The sequence below is a fragment of the Tympanuchus pallidicinctus genome, unplaced genomic scaffold (genome assembly GCF_026119805.1).
Source record: "Tympanuchus pallidicinctus isolate F22 unplaced genomic scaffold, pur_lepc_1.0 scaffold7, whole genome shotgun sequence".
NCBI classification, from domain to species: Eukaryota; Metazoa; Chordata; class Aves; order Galliformes; family Phasianidae; genus Tympanuchus; species Tympanuchus pallidicinctus.
This window is the reverse complement of record NW_026294791.1, coordinates 25,471,874-25,494,570: the sequence shown is the minus strand read 5'-3', so window position 1 is coordinate 25,494,570 and position 22,697 is coordinate 25,471,874. Positions and strand designations below refer to the sequence as shown.

The window sequence follows — 22,697 nt, the reverse complement described above, 5'->3', positions numbered from 1 at the left end:
GGTCCAGTGGCATCAGGACCCCAGTACATGTCCTCACAGCCCAGAAATCCAACTGTGTCCTGCACTGCATCAAAAGAAATGTGGCCAGCAGGGTGAGGGAGGTGATTCTGCCCCTCTGCTCTGTGCTGATGGGACCTACCTGGAGTACTGTGTGCAGAATTAGAGTCCACACTACAGGAGAGATGTGGAACTGCTGGAATGCAAGCAGAGGAGGGCCACAAAAATGACCTTAGAGATGGAACACCTCCCTACGAGGACAAGCTAAGATCTAGGACTGTTCAGCATGGAAAGAAGGCTCTGTTAACCTGAGAGCAGCCTTCCAGTATGTAAAGAGGTGCTGTAAGAAAGAAGGGGACAGACTCTTTATCGGGATCTGCTGTGACAGAACAAAGGGTTTCAAACCAAGAGAAGAGAGATTTAGTCTTTAGGAAGAAGTTTTTTATGATAAGGGCAGTGAGGCAGTGCCACAGGCTGCCCAGAGAGGTGGTGCCCCATCACTGCAGACATCAACGTCTGGCTGGATGGGCTGTGAACACCGATGCAGCTGTGGGTGTCCCTGCTCAGTGCAGGGAGTGGGAGCAGATGGCTGGTAAGGGTCCCATCCAACTCACATTCTGTGACAGCTGCACCCATAGGCCAGGCATACAACCAGGCATGCATGTTTCATTAGTTTGTTTAAACACTCTTCCATTTAACTTTTTAGCAATGAGTTCCGCAGTTTGCCAGCACGCCGCTGCAAGTGATTTCTCCTTCTAAGGCTTTCATAAAGTAATTTCGCTGCAGATGCAGTGCGAGACCAAAAAATTAGGAGGCAGTCCCGAGGAAAAGAAATAAAAGCAGCACAGCTTTAGGAAAAAGAGCTGGAAAGGAGAGGTTAAATTAACTAGACTCGTTCAGACTGAAAAAAATGAAGAAGAGAAATAAAAAGAGAGAAGACTCTGGCACAGAGGCATAACAATCTTCCAATAGCGAGCAGGTTATTAAGACAGCAGTCGATTGTTCTCTGTGTTCACAGTGGCAGAAGAAGAAGAAATAATTTAACTCGGAGCAAAGAAAGCTTAAGTTTGGACGCACAAAAAAAAAAAAAAAAAAAATCCAACAATGTTCTCACTGCAACAGATATCAGAGAAGTTGCCGATTTTTTTCACTGGAGACATCCACAGAAAGGTTAAGCAAACAGTTGAGAGAAGGGGAAAGGTGTAATTGATCTTGCTTCAACACAACGTAGGAGGAGGTTATCTGCAGATGCTCATTCCAGCCCTCTGCTCTGCAAGATGAACAACAAACTTCCTAAATGCTTCCTTCATACATTTTTAATTGCATTTTAATTTTTATCCTCGTGCAGCCTGAGACAAATATTTTTTAAAAAAATCCAGGTCTAATAAATCAGAAATTATACGTTTCCCATCTCACTCATGTAATAAAAAGATGTGAAAGTTCCAAAGGAGAGCAGATATATGTTAAGCTATACAGTCGTGCCAATAAATATGCATGGGTGTCGCGTCCCATTCTGCTTTGCCAGAAATAGTACCAAATTATGCCAGCCAATGCAAAGCTGCGTTTCATTAGGAAATGAACTTTAAAATACAAGATTAAAACACGTTTTTTTTAAATCAAGGTTTCCTGCTTGTTGATTTAAACCATGATTAAAATGGGTGATTCAAATCAGCCATCCTGAACAAAACATGAGTCTTTCTCAAGTCTTTAGGATGGTGAAGACAGAGGTATCCTGAAGATCAGACAGATTATTCTAGTTTCTACCATTCTGCTTTCTCTCCAACTAAGAAGTTTTACCACGTTCATCTTTTCTGGACAAAGGGAACTTCCATGCCTGAGCCTGGCACCCGCAGTCCTTTTCATCACCCTTCCATCACCCTCATGCCCCGATACTCCTGCCCAAAAAATAGCATTAAAGAATTTCAGATTGCCACCAAATCAATCTCAAACAAACTTCCCTACCACAATTATAATCAGATCCTCCCTTGATGCAAATAACAGCCCCCACCCTTCTGAGCGTGGGCTCCAATCACAGCTTGTGAATAATTATGCCAGCATTTCAAAAGCCACCTTCAAGAACAAGTGGATTGTGGCATCAACATGCCTTCCCTGAAAGCATACAGACGAGGCGGGAGCTGCCAGCCATTGCGAAGCAGAGAGCCCCAAAGGCTTCTTTAGGAGAGGATATTGAAGTTTTCATCCCCCAGTTAGAGCTGCAGCTCCTGTTATGACCATGGCATACCTCTGCCAGACACCAGCATGGGTACCCCATAATTGGATGTGTCCAAAGCCAGGTTGGATGGAGCCCTGGGCAGCCTGATCTGGTGGAGGACAGGCAGCCCACAGCAGAGGTGGGTTTAGGGGCCTTTGGGGTCCTTTCCAACCCAACCATATTGTGATTTTATGATAAGACAGGGAAAGATGTACCTTGAACTGAACAAAGATAACTTTCCAGCAATAACGCAGGAAATGAAGTCAGCTTGGTCAACCCAAGAAACGAGCTCTGGGAGCAACAAAGATCTCAACCCCAATTAGTCCGTCTGGGAAGGAAACACCTCAGAGCCATCTGAGCTGACTTGATGGTGGTAATTTCAGTGGAATGGGAGCAGGAGTGGAGAAAAAAAAAAAAAAAAAAGATGTCAGCAAGGACAGAAGGGAGAGATACAAATAGCACAGGAGATGGACAAGAAAAGCAAAGGCAAATACAAAGAAACAACCAGAGCTCTGTGAGGGAAAGGACAGCCCAGAAGCAGGTGGAAATTTTCTCAGTGCATGTGGAGATTTCATCAGAAACAATACAATTCACCAACTGGCATTTCAGTAGGAACTCAGGAAAATGAGAATTTAGATTTTCCCCCCATCCCATCAAAAATTGTTATTTTCTCTGTTTTGGCTTTTGAAAGTCAGAAATCAAAGGACCAACAAGGTTTTGAATGCTTTTCTTTTTTTTTCTTCTTCTTTCCTTCTTATCCTTGCCGTGAAATGAAACAGAATGAATGACACCTAGGAAGGATTAACCTTCTTCTCCCTTCCTACCTATTCTAACTTGCCAAGACTTTTCTTTTTTTAAACAAAATATAAAGAGTCTGTAAAAGGAAAAGCTAGCTTATGTTGCAAACTATGTTTGCGAAAAGTCAGGGAAGCTTTGAATGCAAGCACAGAATGGAGACAAAAGGCAGCAATATTACTAAAAATAAGTTTTAAGCTTCCCATTAAAAGAAGCCCTTCCCCTGCTCTATACAATGGAACCCCTGGCATTTTTTCTTTAAATCCTCTGCTGTGTTGTTTGTTATTTTTACTGATTTAATGTTGTTTCCTCTCCATGAAGTTGGGGATCATAACAGGGCACTGGGCAAGTCAGGCTTGGGATTTCCAGCTTTGGATCAAAAGCCAAAAGCTGCTCTCGAGCTCTTGGGTAGAACAGTAGAGAGAGAGGCCAGAGAGAGCATTAAAAAAAATAAACTGACACCTTTCACAGAACGAGAGGCATTTCTCTTTCCATCTGTCATCCCAATTCTCCCTACAGCACCAGAAGCAGGCCAGCACCTGAGCATATTCTGCAGATCCTCCTGTGATTTGCAAACTCTACCTGTGATGAGAGAAACCAGCAGCACGTTATTGTGCATCCCCTGCTCTCAGCGAGCAAACCGGCTGCCTGGCCCCGCTTTCTGTCATTAGAGACAGGACTAGTTAAGAATTCATGCCCACTGCCAACGCTGCATTTTTGGAGAGGTCCTGCACTCAGGCAGAACTAATGAGCAGGCAAAGCAAGAGAACGGCAGCTAAAGCAGAAAACACACGCACAAATATCTCCGAAATGAGAATGCAGGCTTATCTGAAGGTCTTCTCCCCTCCAAGGTTCTGCAGAAGCAGCGCATAATGAAGCGTTTGCCCAGGGGAAGGGATGGCTGTCATACCTGTTACATGGATGGGAGACTCAGGGAGGAGAGGCTGACTCCGGCCAGGCACCGGAGGGCTGAGTTAGAATGGGGACTGGAAGTGAAAAGACCGAGCTTGACATATTCATTCAGCTGAGGAGATCACCAGGTGAAGGCCTAGATGGGACTGAAGGCTGTGAATTCTCAGCTGTAAAAATAGGCCAGATAATGCTTGTCTGTTGAGGATTTATCCTTCTGTACTTGCAAAATACTTTGCAGCCATTGGACAAAGGATTCCATCAAAATGCAGCCAGAGGCTGGACAAGATAACTTCCCCCTCTTCCAGCTATTGTAAAAAAAATCCTGCCGGCTTCTGCAAGCAGAAGGCAGTGCTTCATCCTGTATTTCTGCGTGTGAGAGCATCCTGCAGAGTGTGCGCTTACCGCTAATAAGAGCCCTAAGTGCAGCGGGAGAGCAGGGAACTTAATCACATATACGAACAGGGCATGCAGAGAGAGGGCTCTCAGAGGGGCGGGCTCCCTGTGTGCCTGTGGAACAGTTTGCATAAGGAAGGATGCTGTTCTGTGTGTATGTTCTCATGTACAACTCCACCAAATTGTGGCTGCTGGTAGAATCGTAACGAAAGCATTTCTCACCCACATCTGTTTACATTGTAAGCCATAATGTTACAGCAGCATTTATTCCCTCTTCTTTTCCCTCTCTCCTCCCTGCCTGCTTTTTCCCCAAGCATCCCATTTTTCAAGCCTATCACCCTGAAAATGATGAAAATCTCCCATTGGTTTCAATTGGTATTTGTTTAAGGGCGCGATAGCCAAAAGAAAAACTGAATGATCCTTCATTGAAGGGGACAGATGGGGCCAACTGCTGCATATCAGCATGGGCTCGTGGGGCTCCTCAGGGGATGCCCATGCTCAGCCCTCCACAACCAAGTTGAAAAAGACCTATAAGATCATCAAATCCAACTCCAGCTCACCCCCACCATGCCCACATCCCTCAGTGCCACACCTCCATAGTTGCTGAACACCTCCGAGGATGGTGACCCCACCACCTCCCTGGGCAGCTGTGCCACTGCATCACCACTCTTCTGGGTAAGAAATTCTTCTAACAGCCAACCTGAACCTCCTGTAACACAGCTCGAGGCCATTCCCTCCCACCCTATCACTGTTATCTGGGAGCAGAGGCCAATCCCCATTTCACCACAGCCTGCTCTCAGGCCGTTGGAGAGAGTGATGAGGTCTCTCCTGAGTTCTGAGATGGGAAAAGAGGAACATCAGAGCCCAAATCAACCAGGATTTACAGTTGTAGGGTTCGGGGCCTGGATCAACCAAGCCTCTGGGCAGGAATGAGAAGACCAGGCATAAACATAGCCAAAACAGCTGAAGGGTCTTTTTTCCACGTTTTACCTGGTTAGGGACACACGGCAGGAGATAGGCTCGGGAAGCCACAACTATCAGCCTACAGCACTAATCAGTGGGATACACGTGCCCCACAGAGAAGGTCGGGTCTGTAGTTCAGGCCAACCCGCAAAAGGATCCAAACAAGAGGAAGATATCTGGTCAGCATATCTCTTGATTACATGAGGAGTATATAGATATAAATTCACAAATCTTGCTCCAGTTGGTGCGGGAAGATGTTACAGCCGTCAGGCCTGATTTACCCTGACACTGACTGACTGACGACAGCCATACATCCTCTCCACCAAGCACCACCTCCTCCGCTGCCACACAGCCATGGACGGTGGGGAGGGGGGAGCTGGGAGACACATCAAGCCCAATAACTTCTTCCTTCACCCGCCTCCGAGAGGAGACAGGCAGCTTTTGTTCAGGCTGCTCGCGCTGCTGTGTGAGCGCGTTTTAAACAAGGCCGAGCGCCATCTCTTTTGCTTTGCAGCTGTCTGTGTTCATTTTTAGTGATGTGAGAACCCGGAGCACACACGTTGGGCTCAATCTGAACGCTGTCAGCTGTCTTACAGCTCAATTTCATCGGGGTGATTAGCTCCAAAAGGAGAAAGGGAAAAATTAAACACCGAGTGATCCTTGTGCATAACTTCCCAGCACAAAAGGCCGTAAGTAGAGTGCGCTCTGGATGGAATAGCAATAGAAGGTCCCTCCAGGAGGGAAGGAGAAGGGGTGGATGAAAGGAGAGAGGGAAAGATCTAACGGTTGAAGCGGATGCAATCTGGGATACGGTTCTGGCAGATCTCCAGTGGCCGCAGCAGCTCCTGCAGGATGGAGGCTTCCTTTTAAAAATATTAATGGGCTGGGTTGCAGAGCTGCCTGGCTCCTGAGTCTCCCACAGAAACGACTCCTCAAATATCATTAGCAGTGTGCGTGTGTGCTGCTGCTGCTGAGAAAGCCTTCCAAACATGACCTGTGGCCGTGCAAACCGACTGCAGTGATACCTAAATGAGATGGAAAGGATCCACCTCCCCCTGCCCATTGGGTGCGTGCTGTGGCACCATTGCATCCTTCAGTTCTGCCCAGTGACCCTCTGGGATCTGCCTTCCCCACCAGCCTGCTCCCACTTCACATCCACATTGCCCTTCCGGACAGCACAGCAGCCCACGGTGATGAATTATACGTGTAATTATGCACTTCAGGAAAATGTGCTTCCCTTCGTTTGCTCTGAACCTTCTGCTTAATGAGTTCACCAGGTAACCCTCTTGATTCATGGCAAACAACCGTCCGTGCCACCTCTTCTGTTCCACTCTGGACTGCGTGATGCCTTGATCATATCCTCTCCTAGCTGCCTCTTTTCTAAATTGACACATCCCAATCTGCTTAATCTCTCCTCACTCAGAAGTACCCCCCTATACCTTTGATCACAATCTCTACCTTTTTTGATGTTTCCTATATCCTTCCAGAAAGGATAATCGCCACTCCGGCGGTGGCAATTTTAGAGAGAGAACTTCATTTTCTCTCTCCTGGGAGCACTTATTACCTCTGGCTTTGACTACTGCTGAACACGTGAGATATGAGGACCCCACACCAGTGCTAGCAGAGAACTGTCCCTGTGTGCATGGTCACTCCTTGCAACAGCCATCCCAGATACCGCAGGATCACCGACATTTTTCATCTTGTACTTCTAGGAGGTTGCTGCAAGGATACTTTGTCAAATTACTGGAGGGACCAACAAGACATATTCTGGAGCTTCCGGCTACTTGTATTTATTAGCAGAACCACTGCAGAGTTTATATCTTATCTACAAAAACAAACCTAGAAACCTCTCCGTCCCAAGGGGGGAAACGCCATTTGCGCAGTACAATACAGTACAATGCAGCAGCCACACTGGCACTCCAAGCTCCCTTGCAATCTCCCAGCGAAGAAAAAGTTCCAAAAATGTGTGTTGTGCGATAAACAAAAGCAGCCCTGCTGGAACGTTTGTGATATGGAAGCCTGTAGTTATTTATAAACTCTTTTTTCCAATAGTCGGTGGCTTCATAAACCAGAGCAGATCAATACAGCTGAAAAGTTAGAGGCAGATCAGAGGGAATTAGGTGACACTGGTGGATGCATCTTTAGAAATTTAAAGAGAGAAGCTGATCAAAATGTATAGGTCAAAAAAAAAAGCCCCTTTTTTTTTTTTTTTTTTTGGCAAACAAGTATTTTCTTCATTTCCAAATAATTTTCTTGGAAATTGGACATGGAAAAATGCCTATTTTACTCTTTATTCTCAGCCCCCTTAATTCAAGCAGTATTTGATCTTTCTCGCTGAAAAATCCCATGTAATAGAAATCAAACATTGCATGCTTTTGGCAGGGGGGTGAGGAGAAAAAGAGAAGTCTGACATGACTTATTGTATCCTGAGCCTTATTTCAGCTATTTTATTTCTTTTTCTACTCAAACCCAGCCACTGCTTGACTTCTAAGTTGCTCAAGAAAGAGAAGAAAAAACACTCTTCTCCCAGTGGAAGCGCTACAGCCTGTGGATGGACACGTGGTTATTGTTCATGTGTGAAAAACTTACGGGCTCCAGGCTCCTGCCACAGAACGAAGATCACCCCCAGCCATTGAAATGTGAGCACAGTCTCCGGATTTTCATTCTGCGAGGCCAGAAACCAGATCCAAGCCTTCAAGATGCCTCCAAGCCGCTTCCTCGGGCTGTCTGCAATCCAAATCAAATCACATCTGACTTGGAGCCAAGTCCAGAAAACCTGATTGTCTTTCTCCCCCTATCCAATGGGAGATGGCAGGTTGAGGAGAAAAAGAAAGGAGGAGTGAAAAATTAACACGAGCACTTAAGATGTTATGAAACTGCAATATGCATCTCTAGCATGCCCCCTGGCCCTGATGCCTATACATTATTTAACAGAAAAGAAAGCATAAATGAGCCAGAACAATAGCTTGAGGGAAGGAAAGGAATATCTATATATATTTTTTTAATTCTTTAGACCATGCCCATTCGTTTTGTTTCTTATTTAGGATACTGCATTAATCATGCTAATATTTTACAGCCGGGCTGTACACTTTAGCCATTACTTTAATCAAACCCATCAGCGTACCCAAGAACACGCTACCAGGTGGGAATAGCTGCTACCGCTTGCTGTTAATTACTTTGCATTTTACAGCAATCAGCAGCAGGGGCTGAGATCATAATAAATTCATGACTTATGGGTCCATAAAATCATTACCGTAGGAAAATATGTTTTATCAGGCATTCGTCGGGCTGCTGCTCAGAGAGAGATTTCTTGAAGGAAATGACACCCATGAAATTAAACCGATCCTTGCAGTCAGCAGAAATGCTAATGTGGGCACAAACAGAGCCACGGTGCGCACGGAGCTGCGGGAGCAGAGGGAGAGGAACGTGGAGAAACGCTTGGGGGGAGATGGGAGCAGCTGTCCCCTCCAGGGCAGGGGATGGGGCATGTGATGCAAGGATGCTGTAGAGGCTCAGGACAGGGAGGGAAGCAGCAGTGTGGCAGGAGGGAGTTTTGGAGGAGCAGGAGTTGGTAAAGGGAGGTGTTTGCAGCTTGCACCTTCCCACGTTCCCAGCTTCATGGTGCACTTTGCAGCATACAGCTGGGACAGGGCACACTGGCTAGTCCCTGCCTCTGAGAGCAAGAGAATGAAGCCAGGTCTCAGCAGGGACAGGCAGAGCACTGACAGCTCCCAGCCCTGAGAAGCATTGCTCTATGAGATGACCAACGCATATGGGCATATAGGGAAAAGTTCCTCACACCCTCTGCTGGGAGGAATCTTTCCAGCTAAAGATGCATTGATTAGTTAACATGTAGAAGCTTAAGCAGCCCAGGCTATGCTCACACTCCAGTGGCAATTTTCCAGAAGGAAACACACCACACTCATGACTAATCATAGCATCTCCTCGCTGGCACAACACTACACCTGTGTTTCCACACAGAGGTAACATCAGCTCAGCCTGAGCTTCCTACTCCCTAATAGGGCCATCTGAATGTAGCAGCTTTAATTCGATTGCCCAAATCCCCATGCAGATTACGTGAGACGTTGCAGATGGGACCAGTGTGGGACCGAACGCTGCAATGCCATCACAGTAAAATCAAGAGCAACGGTGAAATCAAGCAGTGTCAAATTGACATAAAGCAGCAATAAAGGAGCTTCAAGATTTGAGAAGCAAGAAAGGAGCCTAAATGAACTTGCTGCATATTTCCTAAGCCTTTTCTGCACTCACATACTGTCCCAAGGCACTTCCAGAGTCATTAGCTCTGCCAGCTCCTAAAAAACAAACCAGAAAAAAAAAAACACAGTAAGTTTCCTTTTCTTTTTTTCCCATTTTATTTCAAGTCTAAGACCAACAGAGTTTTCATTGGCAAGAAGCCACCAGCTCTTTAAAGCTCCTGTGTTTCTTGGCCTGTGAAAATGAAGAAGTGGAATTCCAGCTAGAAAATACCTCTGAAGTGCTAAATTGGCCAAGCCCTTGTTTTTTACTGTTTGTTTCAGTTTGAAAATACTAAGGAAGCACAGTCATCGCTGGTTTGTTTGGTTTATTCACCTCTTCCAATTACACTGTGCAAACAGGGAGTATTATTTAGTGCTATTTAAGCATGAAATTATAACAGATCATTTTAAATATCAAGGTCCTAAAAATAAATCTTTGTATCGAGGCACAGCGGGTCTAGACCTACTAGCTTGTTAGCATCCACTGGGGTGGGCAGATGGCAGGAACACTGCTTCAGAGGGCTCTCAGCGGATGGGATTTGTTACTTTCCATCGCAGGGATCATGAGAACTTGCACAGGGCCACCCCTGGGGTCAGCACCTCTAGTTAAAGCCCCCTCAAGTGGGAGAAGTGATCTCACTGCGTCATTTCCCCCCAGCACTCCCCAGATTTTAGAAGGGTAACATACCAACCATAGTGTTTTTCCCAAAAGTGCCATGCTTCAGCCCAGCCTCCTCCACCCTCCAGGACCTCAGCCAAATTACCTGGGCTGGGAACCCCCTTGTGCCCCAAACTCAGACCCCATCTTCTCTCCTCCTGTAGCACGTTCCACATGGGCTGTTACCATTGGGTCCATAAGTAACTTTATCTGACAGGTATAGCAGCCTGGAGACTTCCCCATTACAGCCTTACCCGGCTATAAATATCCTCCTCCTCTTCAGGGAAAGAGCATCTGACCCAAAGTGTATGAAGCTTCCTGACAGGCTAGGAAAAGAAGAGAAAAGGTTTAAATGTCAGCTAAAACAATCTTCATTTTCTTTCCTAAATTTGCAAAGCTCCCCAAGTCACTGGAGTGAGGCATTTGCCTGTTTGAAGTTCAGCCTGAAAATCCTATTGCAAAATATTTGCTGAAACACAATAATGTCGGAATTGGAGGGGATTAAAGCTGCTTCTGTCCTTGCCCCATCCCCCCAAAACCCTTCTTTAAGAGGGTTTTGGTATAGACTTATGTCCCCATGTCTCGAAGGCGCAACACAAAAGAGAGAGGGAAAGAAATAAAAACGTAAAGCTCCTAACATCACTATTATTGAAATGCCGCGCTTGACATTTTGACTGTTTCAATTAGCTAACAAGGAATGCTCCACTTAATCCATCCTCGGATGCCAAAGGAAGCTAAGCTGCTCCCTTCCCCCACCAGCATCCCTCACCCACATATAGCAGCCGGGTGCTCCGGCCCCATGCAGCCAAAGCTTAGGTCCTGGAATCATTAAGGGTGGAAAAGATCTCTCAGTATTATCCACATCCAGTCCAACCATCCACCTACTACTACCAATATTGCCCACTAAACCATGTCTCTAAGTACCATATCTATACATTTCTTGACGCCTACGGCTTGCCCAGTCTCACAGGCACTGAGGAGAACCACTCTCCCAACCCTCATGCCCTCAGGCACAGCAGCATGCCAAGAAGCTTGCCAACAGGCATCCTGAAAAGCCTGCAAACACAGCTTTCTTATACCACTTCAGAAAACACAGCAGCACCGTGGCACTTCCAGACCAGCAAAGAGCCAGTCCCTCATTAGCAGTAATCAACAAGGATCCTTTCTGGGTTGAACTGCAGCAAGCTGAAAAATTACCTGCAGTGATGTGGGAGCCACAAGGGAGGACTAAACACAGCACAAAGGTTCCCCATCTCCCGCACGCGGTCCTGGGTTAATTTCATCAGTTTCCTTTTATTTCTCCAGGATTTACCTGCCACTCTGATTTTACACCAAGGAACCTGAAGTGCTCAGAGCTCTCCTCCACAAAGCATTTCTCTGTGCCCCACGGGCAGCTGTTCTGTGCCACAGGGTGGAGGGAACTTTGTGGGCACCGCAGCACATAAGGGTCGTTCCAGGGAAACACTCCACACTCCATAAAATCTGGGTGATCACCTTCAGCCAAGGAGCTTGTGGTGGATTGATTACTGCACAGGGAGCACTTTGCTTACTGCGGGCACAAAAGCAATTTACTAGTTCTTCCACAGCCAGATTTCCACCAACAGCTCGCAGGGCAACATGATGAGCATTTTCTACCAAGCATGAGGTACAAGAAGGCAGAAGGAAGGAATGGTGCACATGAGGTCATGCAGAAGGGCCCTCACCTGAAGGACTGGGCCCTGGAGGCAGCAGGCTCCTACAGAGCTCACCTGAGAATATCATTCATCATTTGCACATATATGAAGGGCTGAGAACAAGAGGTTCAGGTGTGGAGAACCATCAGGGATTGTTTCTGCTCTAACTTGAAGGACTTGAAAGCCCAGAATTGAATACTTGAAGGTGGTCAGAGTGGAAGGAGCTGCCATCCATTTAACCAGAGCAGGTAACAATCTTAAGTTGTGCCAGGGGAGGATCAGGTTGGGTAGTAGGAAAAAGGATTTCCTCAGAAAGAGTGCTCAAGCATTGGAATGGGCTGCCCAGGCAGGTGGTGGAGTCACCATCTCTGGAGGCACTCAAGAACCGTGGAGATATGGCACTGTGGTGGTCAGTGGGCATGGTGAGGGTGGGCTGGGTTTGGACTTGGTGATTTTAGAGGGCTTTTCCAGCTTAATGACTATGATTCTAAGGTGGAAGCAAGGCATCACTCACACACTTGTGAAAGTTCTATTTTTTCTGTCAGAAGACCAACCTTTCTCCCTTCCTGCCCATATAGAAGTCCTTGCACAAGTGATACAATGGATCACATCCATTTTATACAGACAGCGACCTCAATCTGCTTAACCTGTTCCAGCCAAGATGAGTATGCTTCATAGGGATAGAGCATAACCATGCTCACGTGGAATAGCCTTTTTTTTTTTTGCTACTTCAAAAATTGCCTTATGGCAATAACCCCTGCTTGCCACAGATGTAACTTGCTCTGAGCATGAAAATAAAAACCTATGCAAGCACCTCCAGGATCCCCCTTCCCAGTACAGCCTTCCCCTAGCACAAAGCCAGCTGCTGCTGCAAGATCTGTGCCAGATGCCCCTGGCACCAGCGCTCTTCAACACAAAGTTAACTTCCATCACGTGGCTCCTCGCAGCAAAACACTTCTGCCGTAGTTCAGGAAAACATTCGCATGCCAGGCAGCACTTAACTGAGCATGAGCGTGTGCCAGGAGAACAAACAGCTTACCGAGGTGCAGGAAGGCTTTGCAGGAAACTGACCCTAATCCTCTTCTGAAATATCTTGGCTACCGCTGAGCTCTCAGCCCCATCAAAAGGCACACGGACTGTCATAAATAAGACCAGCAAGAAACCCCATGACCCTGCATCCAGCTTCTGAGCAGAGCTGGAGTCACATCACTAATCACTTCAGCTCAGCTTTGCCTTAAAGCAGGCACAGGGCTTCCTGGCTTCACGACCAGAGGTGGGATCAGAAGCTTTCTGCTCACAAAGGAGACTTCTGTTTGCTGCCAGTCTCCCAGGAAGGGCGTCCAGGCTGGATTTCACCAAGTTAGATAGTGACAGTGCTAACGTACCCCACCAGCCTGGCAGAAACACCTCACTGGGTCTTCCTACAATTCTATTTGCTCTAACATGGGCAGTATCTCATTGTTCTGGTGCCTCATGACCCCAAGATGGGTTATCCCTCCAGGACATTCTCACTCCCTCAGCACAGTGAGGCTGATACAGCCCCATCTGGGCACTGGGAAAACCCAGAACATCAGGGACATGAGCATCTCCCATCTCCTTCCAGAATAGACAGCACCAAGTCTGTGTAGACAGAGTTGACTCACTTCATTTGTGCTCCTTCCACATCCCCACAGAATGGCAGGAGGAAGTGTGGAAAACCTTAATGCCTCAGGCAGGCATCTGAAATCCCAGCAAACAGAGCTGTCCCTTCGTGAATAAAGAACCACTGCACGTGCAGAAGGGAGCACAGAGGTAAATGCCTCCCTCCCAGGCACTTACCAAGATGATCCACAAGCACAAATACCTGGCATGTCCCATCCAGAGGCACCTCTATTAATCACAGTCCTCTGCAGTTAAAGTTATTTAATTCAGAGGTAAGAGAAGCTGCTCTGCTTTTTATGTCCAAGGGTTAAACTTGCCCCAGCCGCACACTAAACACATTTTTTACAATCTGGCAGTGATCTTGCCTATTAAGCATCTCTGGCTTCAGAGAAGAGGTATTGATTTATTTCACTTTTATGGCTGGAGGTATTTATTCCTATTTGCTTTCTCACTTCTTCACCCCAGCCTGGGTGAGGGGGGATGAGGAGGAGAAAAAAAAATTACAACAGCGGTGCAGCCAAGAGGTGATGACTCACAGTCTTCTGATGGAGGGCACAAGGATGGGATGAGAGGTTGGGACCAGCTCCTGGGCTCTGCCAGGCTGTGTCACAGCTTTTATTTCCATGATAGAAAGAGGCACCTGTGTGGCTGGAAGAAAAGGAAATCACATCAAACTTCGGAGGGAAGGCTCCTATCAAAGCTGTGTCCCTATAGGGTGCTTTGTAAGTTAGAGCTTGATTGATTTGTACCAGCTAAGAACCTCAGCTAAATCTCTCCTGTGGGAGGAACATCAACATTTTCCTATATCAGAAAACCAATCTGGAAAGGAAGATAACACCATATTGCCACAAGGAATGCGCCTGGACAAATATCCCCCTCCCACCCCACCACACACCCATTTCCAGGCAAGACACATGGGCAGAGCCCCCGCTTCAGTTTCTAACACTGTATTCCAGTGCTGCTCTTCTGGGAAGGTGGTTGTTCTGCAATGCCAGCGCAAGTGCGGGGTTTGCTTTTGCTCTGTCTTTGCACACTGAAGCTCAATGCCTGAGAACGCTCCAGCTGTCAGGTATCTGCCTGGGGTTGGCCATGCTTCTCTTGGCCTTTCTTCCCATGGCATCTGCCTAGCTCCAAGCACAGGCACAAACACAAAGCAAGCTTCATTCTCTGTCTCATCCCAGCTTGTTTGGCCTCCTAGCCTTGGGCTGGCTTCTCAGAAATGCCCAAAAGTCAATAGAAGATACTAAACGTGCCCATTTGCAGCACCATCCAGTGTCAATGTGACCCCATAAGCTCTACTGGAGGAACATCTCACAATACAGAACGAGCCTTCTTCCCCCTCGCACACCCACCCTTGCAAGTCTACGTTGGCAGCAGGCGAGTTTACAGACAGGTTTCCCTCTGCTCCAGCACGCATATAGCATGTGTGCAACACACAAACCCAGCCTTCAGGGACCACCTTAGGATTCAGGGAAACATCTGGCATCCGGGTGTCTGAAATCCCACAGCACAGAGCATAGAGACAGAAAGCCAACAAGGACCTAGTGGAGGCATTCCGGTGTTGGGAGTGCTATGGGGGGGGGGGGGAAAGAATGGGGATCTGAGCAAGGAGAGACAGCATAGCTCTGATGCAAAAGGGTGAGCTGGAGAGGGTGTGAGGGAGGTGGGACATGCACTGGGAGCAGTGGGGTGAGAGGGGCTGGGGGCTGAGCATCACAATTCCAGCCCCCGCCCTGCCTGTTTGCTTCAAAGCAGAGCCTGCATTTCTGTTCTTCGAACAGCACACAGACAACATGCAAATACCACAAGAATGAAAGCAGTGGGCAGGCTGGTGGCAGATAGCACGGGAGCTGCCACTGCGCACAGCCGCTTCACGCTTCATTAGTATCCTCTCACCAAGCTGCGAGCACAGCCTTCAGCCTGCCTTCACACAGGCAGGGAAGGAGGGGAAGGATGCACATTTTCCATACAGAGCTGATCTCCTTCCTTCCCAAACTCTGCCACCCCCCTCCGAGCCTTTCTTGGGCTCAAAGGTGCACCATCCTGCTCCAACGTCTCCCGCACTTGTTAAATATACCTTCAGGCAAGCATCAGGAGCGAGCCCAGTTTGAAACTTATTGTGTTGTCAAGATGACAAGTGCTCTGCCAGGCTGTTAGTCTCTGCTGCCCTTCCCCTGTCTGCTCCCCCTCCCTTTCTGCTCATTAGAAGCTCCCTTGATAAGGCAAGGCTGTTCCTTTTTTTTTTTTTTTTTAATCATTTAAATGTTTTCTTAACTTCAAAACATCAACAGCTGCAGGACTGAAAGAAGAATAGCAATGACGCTTTCCATTCAATATGGACTCGGTGCACTGTGATGCAGGAAGGCAGGGAGCTGGAGTTCCAGCACATGGTGCTAACATGGCACTAAGCACCACTTCAGCTCCCAACAATCCACATAACAGCCCCAGGTGGGCGAGCTGCTGTCTGCTCACCCCAGCCAGCAAGCCTGGAAAGAGAACATAATTCTGCCAGGGCAGCTTGCCCTTTAGGTGTCATAGAATCATTAAGGTTGGAAGACAGCCCCCCAAGATCACCAAATGCAACCTCAACCCACCCTCACCATGCCCACATCTCTCAGTGCCACATCTCTATGATTCTGTAACACCTCCAGAGATGGTGACTCCACCACCTTCCTGGGCAGCCCATTCCAATAATCTCACCATTCTTTCAGAGAAAAAATGATTCCTAATATCCAACCCAAACCTCCCCTGGCACAACTTAACACCATCACCTCTCATCTTTGTCCCCACACAGCTCTCCCATGCTCACCTCCAACTGGGTTTCTGCTCTTGGTTACAGGTTCTTTTAAGGACATCAGCTAAGGATGGATTTAACTGGCTTTGAGGAGCACAGAGCCAACTCTTGCAAACAAGCCGGCGCACTGACCCTTCCTATGGGCCTTCCCCATTGCATCCTCCTGCGTAAGTTCCTCAAGGCAATAAAATAACAACTTCTTGCTTCATTACATGTGTTGGAAAGCATCTTGACTAGCAGCCCAAGCCCCTGAAAGAGTTGGCTTTAAGCCTTGGCCAAACTGCCGAATCAAAACAGCTTGTGAGAGATGAATTAAGCATTCTCCTCTTTGCCCGGAAACAAAAGCCTGGGGGGGAGCAATGGAAGCCATCTGAAACAGAAGGGACACACAGGACTGTCAGATATGCCTCTCGCCACCATTTAGCCTTCCTGTCAAGCTGTACTCCAGACTGAAAGCTTTCATTTTTTACTTCTACCCCTGCTTCCTTAGAAAAAGATGCCTACGCAGAGGCACAACAAGAAGGACAAGCTCTGAACAGCAGGAGAGAGGTGAAAAGGAAGGATGGATCCATGGATCCTTCCCCCATGTTCAATGCCCATGTCCCCAGACACAGCATGTGCCCCATTGGGAACAGGAAGGGACTGGAAGTGGGCAGCCTCCTGTCCTTCAGGCACACAGCAGCCAACCCAACTCACACCTGTCCACATCCACACTGGGTTCTTTCTGACCCATGCTTCACCCCCACAAGGTAAACCAACCATCAATTCTGATACCTAGGGGCTGGAATGGAAAACACCATGCAGCTCTCATTGCCACGGCAGCATCAGCAGCACCCGGAGCATCTCAGACAGACAGACAGACAGGCAGGCAGAGGTGTGCTGCTCTCTCTCTCTGTCCAGCAGATCTGGAGCAGTGCCTGCCTGCTGTACTCCAGCTCTCTCTGTCCCGATGCAGATAAATTTAGTTTTCTGCTCTCGCTGCCTGGGGAAGAGTAGGGAGGGGGAGCTGACATCTTTCAAACGAGACCTTAAAAATAAGCTGTCTGCACAGCTGGGCACTGAAGAATCTCAAGCAGAGCTTTGTCTGGCTAAAACAGCGCCCATACCAGGTTACACCCTGTAACCCACCCAGAAACAGCTGCACAACAAGCCTTGCTCACAGCCCGACCATCATCTCGCTGTGTCAGGGTGTTCAGGGGGTGCCATCACGCTGCGCACACACACACACTGACAGCTCCTGCTTTGTTTCTGCAGGTCTTCCCAGAGATCTGGAGGACGAGAGGCCAGCGGTGTGGAGCAGACCATTTCCAAAGCCGTGCCCCAGGCCAGAACCACAGCCCGGATCTGTTTTCCATAGCCGTGACCCATTCTAACCGATTCCCAACCAGCAAGACTCTACTTTCCCCGCGGCTGAAAGCTCCTCTGTGAGAGCATTAAGCATTTGATAAAGAAAATAACAGGATGAATAAAACCATGTGTTTGTACAAGAAAGCTTTTGCTCTGATCTTTGGTGCTGCGCTATGTTCTGACCTACTATTGCAAGACTCAGCTACATCTTCCCTCCCTCTGAATGTGACAGAAGGAAAAAGCAGCCGCGACGGATGCTGCAGAGCCCTGCGCTGGGATTCCAGCTGACAAACAGCATCAGCAGAGCTGCCCACACACTTGGATTAAAACCCACACCCTCCACTCTCCCATCACCTGCAGGAAGCACATGCACACATATACACACACATCCATCTGTATGGGGCTCGATTCCTGCTTGGACACGCAGTGTAACAGCAGCAGCCTCCAACAGGTTTGCACACGAGGAGAAGCACACCCACGAGACACACTCCCTAATGAGGGCTGACATTTGCCAGCTACCAGAGATCCGAAACTGCCGGGAATCAAACTTTGAGGCAGAACTGTCCCTGCTTGCTGGCAGGAGGGTGGAGGCTCCAAGGCTCCAGGCAGTCTCGGTGGCAAAGGCTCGGCGTCAATGAGGAGCCAAGCTGGTTTTGTGAGCACATCTGCTCCTGTGCAGCATCCAAGGGAAGTTTCAGTGACTCCAAGTGGCCTTCGTGCAGCCTCTCCAGGCTTTCTGGCCACCACACAGCCCTGCTGGCTTACCAGCTCCATGCTGATATATAGGGAAGAGGGCCACTTAGCACCTCTATCAGAGAGGTACAGAGCAGTGGAGGCCCCCCAAAAGCACCAACAAACTACTGGGAGCTCAAAGGTTTGCTCCAGACAGCTCCAGTGCCAGCTTCTCTTCAGCACAGCCCTGAGCCACACACAAACAGCACATTTTGCTCCTGCTGGACATGCCTCTGCTGATTTACTAGTGCTGCCAAGGAAGGTGGATTTATTCCCAAATTTAACAGCTGCCAAATCAATGGGAAGAGCATTCACATGGGGATTCACCACAAGCTTTTGTGAAGCCAGGGCAGGATTCTCACACTGAAGAGCCCTTCCCTGGAAATGCACTCAGCCCTAACCCATCCCATCACAGCTCGGCTTGCTAACCAGGTACCTGCCCAAACCCTACAGAGATCCTGCTCAGAGCTGGTCACCCACCTGTCCCAGCTGACTCAGTGACAGAAGATAAGCAGCGGATGAGGAAAAGAGGTCAGGATTCCAAATTCTTCTTTCAAGCTCCCACCCTGACTTGGCATGCATGGCACATTGCAGTGGGTTTCTTTTCCAGCGAACAAGTCTCCTTTCCCCCAATCAACTCAGAGGCAATAAGAGGTGGGTTTCAACAAGGCATAAATCTGCTAGCAGCACATCAAGGCTTCTGAATAGCAAGGGCACAGACAATTGTCCAGCGGAAAAGAAAAAAAGGTCAGAGCAGTAACTCTTGCAGTATTTGTTCCACAAACAGAGAAGGTTTACACAGCCTTTCTGGGCAATTATTGGGTAGGAAATAAATCTCAACAGAAACTCATCTCCTTCTCCCGCTTTGCAGCTGAATCTCTTTGCCTCCCGCCCCTAGCAATGTCCCCAAAATGCTTTGCAACAAGATGTCAGTTACACAACCCAAGGCTGTGCCCAAAGAGCCAGCGGAGAACTGTATTAAATTTAATAGCATTGCTCCAGGTAATCTACGACCAGTTATAATCAATTGTCCATGCCCACTGCAGCATGACTATAGCTGTCTTCAGTGCTGCAGGTGCAGGACTGGCAGAAAATGCTTTGCGTGAGCTGGAGGCGAGAGATAGCCTGAGAACAGCCTTGAATTCCTGGGGAGACACAGAGGAAGCCCAGCGCACTGCTGCTGCCCTCCCTCCAGGCCAGGGCTTAGCAGCTCTCAGCAGGTTGGAGAGCCCTGGCATGAGCACACCAAGACTGCTATCGAGGGAGAAAGGAGGAAGGCAGGTGGTCTCTCCCATTCAGTATTAGCTCAGGAAAGCAAGGAGAGGAGCATGGTGTTTTATGCAGAAGCCCCATGCCAGCTGTTAGCACCACACCAGATGACAGGCAGGATCCTGGCCTCTATTTCTGGTCCTCAAAACAGAGATGGCCCTCCCAGGATGAGGATGTAATTGGATTCATAAAACTATGAGGAGCTGTAATACGTGTGAACTGCTTGCCTGATCTCTTACTCAGAGCTCTCTCCAACACAGTGCTGCTGTCTACCCTGCTTTGCTGGGGACCTTGGAGAAGGCTGTGTTTTCTTACCAGCTGTTGTGAGGACAGCAGAGGGAAAAGGATCCCAGCTTACACATCCTTCATCTCACAGCACTCAGAGGCAGGGAGGCATCCTGAGCTCTGAGTCTTCCTCTCCTCCTTCTGAGTGCAAGTGTGTTGAGGGGCCATTGAGCTCCACATCCCTGGGAGCTGCAGCCCAACACCCAGCCCTACTTCTGCAGGACCCTGTAGAGGGCTTTGTGGTGTGAACACGACAGATTTTGCTCAATCTGATTACGTCTGTGGGGTAAGGGAGTGACAGCTGGCTTCTCTCCAGTTAGTTCCCACGCTGCCAGTTATGGACAAGGAAAGCACCTGCTGCTCCAACTTCCCAGAGAGGTAACAAATCCAGGTACAGCATCCAAGCATCCATCCAGTGTCCCTGCATCCCATCGCTCAGGCACTGAGCAGAGCTGTGCGCAGGGAAGACGCAGCACATGGCAGCTCTAAGTGTGAAGAAGTCATCCATCTTCAAGCATTTGATAACACTGACAATGCCAAGCACTCCACCATCAGCATCCAGCAAGGCACTCCCATCGCCTCCAAAAATCTGGGACCTCCCAGACCAACAGGCAGCTCTCAGCACCCTCAGGCCTGAGCCAACATCCTCACGTGGAAGGAAGGAAGGTGGGAAGCTGCCACCCAACCTGCTAAACCACAGTCCCCCGAGGTGACCAAATCCCAGCCATATTCACTGAGGAAGCAGTGAGAGGCAGCAGGGTGTTAAGCTTTCCACTTCAGCCCCGAATAAATCTCAGAGCTTCCCCAAAGCCAGCACAGAAGGGAATTACACAGCTTGCCTGAAAGCAGCTCCAGCCTCCTGAACAGAAACATTGCCATCTAGAGGCCCTCTGCATTGCCTATTGGATTGGCCTGGGAAAATCCTTGGTAGGGTAATACTCAGCCAGCTTTTCTCACTGGGAGAGCTTGATGAGGCCTAAAGGCAACAGTTTACCCTGCTCCAGTGAGCGGGAAGGCTTGCCTTGCTTTTAGAAATCTAACTGGAGAGAAGTGAGCTGGCAAAGCTTCCCCACGCCCATAGGAAGATACCTCCTCCTACAGTGGCTGTGATGTCCAGTGGGGAGGCACCAGCCAGGTCTGACCAAAGAGTCCACCAAAAAGAGGCGTGTATGAAAGCTCAGTTATGGCTCTGAGATGCTTTCCATACCCAAGAAAGTGCTAATGATACAGCAAAGCGCTCTGTAAGCACATGCTCAGATCCCAGCAGATCTCAAGTTGGGCAGAGCCCCTGTTCCAAAACAGAGATGCCCAGAGAGCAGACATTTACATTTGCTCGGGGACAGTCCAGAGACCTTAACAGTTCGCAGCTGAGCTCTGTCCCGGGTGATCTGTCCAGACCCCACTGCCCATAGAAAGAGCCCACAGACACACCAAGGCTCATCTGTGCATAGCGATAAAAATCTCAGAATCATTAAGGTTAGAAGACATCTGAGATCACCAAGTCCATCCCAACACCACTGTGCCCACTAACCATATCCCTCAGTGCCACATCTACCCTTGACCTTGCCCAGTAATTTAACTGGGAACAGCACAAACCTCAGCCCTGGCTATCCCCACAGCTCTCACAGCTGTGGATGGGAACCAGCAGAGGATGGGAACCAGCATCACCTCCAAAAGCAAAATGAAGGATAGCGCCTAACCTGCCAACGAAGTACAGTAAAGTAGATCAGCTTCCCAGCACACAGGAGCACAGCCCAGCTACAACAGGAAAGAATAGAGAAAAGCTCTACAGCTACCACCCTTTCCTATTTAACTCCTGTCACTCCTAGCATTTGTGATAGCTGCTCCAATGAGCACCCAAGAACTACTCTAAGTTGCTCCCTGAAGAGCATCAGCTGTAACTTGGATGTTAATTGCTCATTAGCATGAGTCACCTTTCACATCACCATCTGGGATACCCCTCCCCTCTAGCAAGGCAGGAGAGTTGCAGCTCCCTCATCCAGGGTAATGTGCTGGGGAAGCTCAGTGCTCTCCCAGGGAGGTGCTCTCAGCCTACAAGCTGTGTTTGGATTCTTGGGCTGTGGCACTCAGAGCAGTGGCTCTGGAGGGGCTCAGTGTTCTGGCTGAGGTGGCTCTGAGCCTTTTGCTGCCTTGTGATCACTTGGCTTTAGCAATTCTGCAGCCAAACACTGGTTTTGTGCCATGTGGGACTTTCAAGGACAGCCTTAAGAAGCTTGGCAATATCACTGAGCTGATAATCAATCACCACATTTACCAACTTCCCAGAAATAAAATAAGCAACCAAAATAAGACATTCCTCCCAGCCAGGCCTCCTGACTCCACTCCAAAGAGCCCCAGCTCCTGGCTGCTTCTGCAGGTTGCATATTAGAAAACATTTCTTCACTGAAAGAGCAGTAATGCAGTGGCACAGGCTGCCCGGGGATGTAGTGCAGTCACCATTCCTGGAGGTGCTCAAGAACCATGGAGATGTGGCACTGAGCAACATGGTCAGTGCTGGGGGTGGGTTGGAGTTGGACATGGTGATCTTAAATGCCTTTTCCAACCTTAATGATTCTATGATACGTTGCCATCTGCGGTGCAGCAGAGCCTGAAAGCAATGACAGTGGCTGGGGCCCCATACTGCTAAGCTGGAAGCAGCATCTCTTGCCACCTGAACATTCACAGTTAACTTTGCCCCATGGAGAGCACACTGCCTGTGGCCATCCAGCTGTAGGTGGTGGGGGCACGTCCTGGTGCACCCCACACCCTT

The 22,697-nt window shown here is 48.5% G+C and overlaps 1 long non-coding RNA gene across 3 annotated transcripts; it reads right to left on the bottom strand.

Moving 5' to 3' along the window:
• Positions 1-7,061: 7,061 nt before the first annotated feature.
• Positions 7,062-21,672, bottom strand: LOC128072547 (uncharacterized). 3 transcript variants are annotated; one of them, XR_008202337.1, is made up of 7 exons: positions 21,628-21,672; positions 18,854-19,073; positions 10,441-10,504; positions 9,542-9,585; positions 8,526-8,674; positions 7,862-8,066; positions 7,062-7,359 (listed from the first exon to the last, which is right to left on the bottom strand). It is a non-coding gene; the product is annotated as an uncharacterized LOC128072547 (long non-coding RNA). The 3 variants fall into 3 exon arrangements; XR_008202338.1 differs by lacking the exon at positions 8,526-8,674 and having other exon boundaries at positions 7,862-7,999; XR_008202339.1 differs by lacking the exons at positions 10,441-10,504; positions 18,854-19,073; positions 21,628-21,672 and adding an exon at positions 10,217-10,245.
• Between the last annotated feature and the right edge of the window lie 1,025 nt (positions 21,673-22,697).